Source organism: Octopus bimaculoides, chromosome 23, assembly GCF_046866305.1.
Source record: "Octopus bimaculoides isolate indiv1 chromosome 23, ASM4686630v1, whole genome shotgun sequence".
In the NCBI taxonomy this organism is placed as follows: Eukaryota; Metazoa; Mollusca; class Cephalopoda; order Octopoda; family Octopodidae; genus Octopus; species Octopus bimaculoides.
The window spans coordinates 24,650,386-24,655,385 of record NC_142950.1 but is presented as its reverse complement, the minus strand read 5'-3'; the positions used below and the strand labels follow the sequence as shown (position 1 = coordinate 24,655,385).

Here is a 5,000-nt window from a genome sequence, read left to right as displayed (position 1 = left end):
GCGTCCATCAAGGCCTGAAGACGGTTCCGGAACCAGATGCATGCGTTCCCCACTGTGTTCCCGGGAATATTTTCAAACACCTCCTTGATCTTGATCGCCAGCTTGGCATTGCTGTTGCAGGCAGAGCGTTTGATGCCTTTCTCAACCGTGCCTCACTTATTGTAATCCATGGGATTACAATCGGGAGAATCAGGAAGCTACAAACTGGTGCTGGTGAAGTCGTAGAAATTGTCCAACAACTATTTCTGATTCTTTCCGGGCGGTACGGAGACAAGCCAAATCCTACTGCCACACATATGACCTTCCAGCAGCAACCTTCGCCAACCAGGGATTGACTACAATCTCCAAGAGCTTCACGCAGTTGCCTGAATTGAGCGTAAGGCTCTGTTCATTACTTGTTGGATGAATTCCGGCTTGGGGACGCAGTTAGAACGTCCGCTGTATTCTTTCCTGCTGGCCACGGTTTTTGTAGTCTCAGTTGCACCGGTCCATGACTCGTCTTACTGCTTTACAGTGTTTATAGAGCATTGAGCAACTATCATGATATCGGTATTTTGATATCCGGCGCATATCACAGTGAAACTGGTAGCGCTTTTCCAATATTCAGATACTTTCCATTCTCCATGTCAGCTAACCTTTTCCCAGATACAACTTGAATATTTATACTCTCCAACGCCGTTGACTGTTCATCAATGCATAAAGCTGTTCCTGGAAAAAAAGGAGCAAAAACATCGTCAAATTTAGCCCGAACACCGAACACACACACACACGCACACACATACACACACACACACATACGCACACATATGCATACATGCATGTCTTTATAAGTATATGTGTAAGCAAGACTAACACAATTTGGGTTTAAAATTTACGACAGCTGTTTCCGTATAACTTTATTGATGTATTCATAGATTACAACATAGCATAAATCCGCAATCTCCTGGTAATATTTTAAAGAGGTATTAACAGGCAAGATAAGATCTTGATGATGACATATCCAACAGCTACCGGAAAATTGATATTTTAAAAAGAAAATCAGAAGTATAACGAGAAGCAAGGAGATGAAACGACTCTATTATTTCAAGCAGTTAACTTAATTGGTTCTAACTTGCTATGAGGAAGTGCAAGAAGCATAAAGAAGCTGTAGCTAAGATAGGGAATTAAAACTAGGAAGGTATCATGGCGGTTATGTGGGATGAAAGAAAGCAGACCTCGGGCAGCGGAAAGTCATAAAACTGTCAACACCATTGCGCGCTCGTACACACACGCACGTACAGACAAATACATTCATGCACACTTATACATATGTTTACACCCCCCACACAAGCACACACACATATGTACACACATATAGACATATATAAACACACATGCATATACACACACATATACATACACACACGCACACACACACATATATATGCATTCACACACACACACACATATATATATATACACATAACCATGCATATGTATATACGCACATATGCATACATACACACACATATACATATATATACACGCATATATATATACATATACACTAAGACGCACATACGTATACTCGCACATGCTTGTGCTCGCATACGCAAACATGTACGCGTATATATAGACACACACTAACCACCATGTGTTTATATACTTATATAAAATATAAAGATATGAACCAAATGATATAATATAAAGAAAGAAATATAAGGAAGATATATAAGAAATCGTAGACGGAGAGCTAATTTTACCTGAAGATATTGGATTATGCTATGATGTACTCTATGAATACATAAATAAAGTTCGACTGAAACAATTATCGTAGACTTAAACCCGATTTGTGTTTCCCATTTAAATACCTACGCTGCATTTGGAACCAATGCTGAGTCGGATCTACGCTTTGAATTGGCTTTGGTACTTACATATCTGCAATATCCTAGAAACAACATGATACCTTTATGGCTGTTTTACCTCATTTTGAACCTTATGTTCTGGCGTCCTACGTGTTGTTGTGCCAGGATTCTAATGAATCCTATGACTAGTCGCTATATGTATGTATGTATGTATGTATGTATGTATGTATGTATGTATGTATGTATGTATGTATGTATGTATGTACGTACGTACGTATACATATAACAAAAGACGAAACAGGTGTAGGAACAACAAGCAGGTGTATTAGTTTAATGCTCGGGAAGAATGGTAGTCTTTCATGTTCAGAGCCTACGCTCCTCGACAGATAGGATTAAGAGAAAGAAAAAAGGAGAGAGAAAATAATTTATATATATATATATGCGTGTGTGTGTATATATATGTGTGTGTGTGTGGGTGTGGGTGTGTGTGGGTGTACGTGGGTGTGTGTGGGTGTGTGTGGGTGTGTGTGGGTGTGTGTGGGTGTGTGTGTGTTAATATTTGTTTATATGTTGATTTATAATGAAAGCCATTTTACATTAATATAATGGGTTGCTCTGTACTTTTGTAGAGTACAAATTTATTATTTATTATTCTTATAAGAGAATGTTGTTGACAGGTGACAGAACTCTTATACATGACAGTCTGATGACGGCTTAGCTGGCCGAAACTTGGATATCACTATGAACAGCGTTCTTGTGCAAGAATAATATCTATCTATCTATCTATCTATCTATCTATCTATCTATCTATCTATCTATCTGTCTATCTCTCTATCTATCTATCTATCTATCTATCTATCTATCTATCTATCTATCTGTCTGTCTATCTGTCTATCTATCTATCTATCTATCTATCTATCTATCTATCTATCTATCTATCTATCTATCTGTCTGTCTGTCTATCTGTCTGTCTGTCTATCTGTCTGTCTATCTGTCTGTCTGTCTGTCTGTCTGTCTGTCTGTCTGTCTATTTACGTACACATATATACTGCCCCCCTCACAAATAGCTATCAAATCAGTGTTTACTGAGAAATATATGTAGTTTTAAATTACAATAACTCACTCTACTTCGATCGGAGATTCAACTTTCAGTGGAAAGGTAAATTCCAAAATGCATTGAAAGATGTAGTTTTAGTAAATATAACAAAACAATCACTTAAACCATAAAAATCAATTCATCAAACACTTGTGGGACTCTTTTAATTTAGCACTATGTTAATAGTTTTATATCTGTGTCTTGAGTGTTTGAGAGAAATCATTTAATGGCTGTTAATCAATCAATCTCTCTCTCCTTTTCTCTTTATGTTCCTCACTCTGTATTCCTATATCATTCTCTCTGTCTCTCTCTCTCTTTCTCTCTGGTTCGGTTACATAACATACACTCATATGTCACTTTTCTTTTATTAATAGCAGAGAGAATGTCTTTTCACACACACGTACACACACATATAAAATAAATGACAGAGACGGAAAATGGAATGCACGAGAAACTTAATTGGTCATTTCCCGTGTATTCAATTCTCCGCCTCTATCATTTGTTATACACTCAACGTACACGGAGGAATTCCCGAGGTAGATCCAGCGACAATCGTCTAATTACTGTGTATAATGTCAGGTAGCCATAGGCATGAACGTGCTTTATATGCGTACTATTAGAAACACACACACACACACACACACACATAAAAGAAGTGGCTGTGTGGTAAGAAGCTGTTTTCCCAACCATATTGTTCCGGGTTCAGTCCCACTGCGTGTTACCTTGGGTAAGTGTCTTCTACTATAGCCTTGGGCCGACCAAAGCCTTGTGAGTGGATTTGGCAGACGGAAACTGAAAGAAGCCCATCGTATATATGTCGCGTATTATCCTTGCCTTCGAACGCGGAGTAATGGAACAGGGACAACTGACGAAGGGGTATACTCTTTATGTTGCATGTCTGGTTTCTCTGTTTGTTTTTTTCGTTGTTGGAAAAAAGTTCGTTTTCTGTTTTCGTTTTTATGTTTTCGTTTCTCATAATAAAAAGTCCACCTCATCAAAACAAAAATATAACGAAAATTACATCCAATATGGTTTTATATTATCGGTAAAAGACAACTAAGTTCCTTTTTGTATGGCTTGTTTAACAACACTCTCAAATGATGCGATGGTTCCCAGGAAAATTCAACTTCCTTTAATAACAAATCATCCGCAACATAAGGACAAACCAAAAGAATACACTGAGATGCTGAAAAATAATTTAAGAATTCAATCAAAAAGCCTGAAGAAATTTCATTCAATTCCCGAGAAAGCTCAAATCGCTAATTACAAGATTGCCCAGTCTTTGGCAAAAAAGGAAAAAAAAACACATTCTGATGCTGAAAACATTATTTTACCAGACTTGGAGATCACCGTTGGCTCAATGATTAGTGATGAAGCTGTCAAACAGATTTTTCTGCCTACACGTTTTCTCGTAAAATTCAAGACATTTCGCGAGACATTGCTGATCAGCTCCACGAACATTTCACTGAGCAATAATTGAACTCGAAAGCTTGTGGGCCCCACAAATCAATGAAAGTACAGACATCAGTAACAAAGTTCAACTAATTTCATTTCTGCGAATCATCAGAGGAGGTGAAATAATAAGTCAGTTTTTCTTTTGTTGTGAACTGAAGTAAAGAACAACAGGAGAAAATGTCTTTAAACCTGGTAAATCAAAATGTCGTACTGAGAGTGATGCAGTGGCTAATTTGTATTAGCGTTTGCACTGATGGCGCTGCATCCATGCAAGGTCGAAAAAAGGCTTAGTGGTTCATATATTATTTAAAAAATCCATAAGTTAAAATTGTGCATTGCATAATTCACCACGAAGTTTTGGTGTCAAAAATCTGTATCTACCTGATGGTCTCCCGAAGACGATGGACAACGTTGTTTAAGTGGTGAATTGCGTAAAATCGCATTCTCTACGGTGCAGACTTTTTGCATCTTTATGTGAAACTATGGATTCTGATTTTAAGTGTTTACTGCTTTATACAGAAGTGCGATGGCTCTCGAAAGGAAAAGTGCTCTCTCGATTTATCACTTTGCGAACTGAAATAATATTTTTCTTCGATGCTGAAAAC

General features: G+C 37.6%; 1 long non-coding RNA gene across 1 annotated transcript in view; it reads right to left on the bottom strand.

Annotated features, from left to right (window-relative positions):
* The window catches only part of LOC149131331 (uncharacterized), a 9,922-nt gene that overhangs the window by 18 nt on the left and 4,904 nt on the right, over positions 1-5,000 (bottom strand). The window contains exons 2-3 of the long non-coding RNA XR_016238052.1: positions 4,777-5,000; positions 1-708 (exon numbers count right to left, since the gene is read on the bottom strand). The exon at positions 1-708 is cut by the window's left edge and continues 18 nt beyond it; the exon at positions 4,777-5,000 is cut by the window's right edge and continues 93 nt beyond it. This is a non-coding gene — a long non-coding RNA (uncharacterized LOC149131331). The remainder of the gene's footprint in view (positions 709-4,776) is intronic.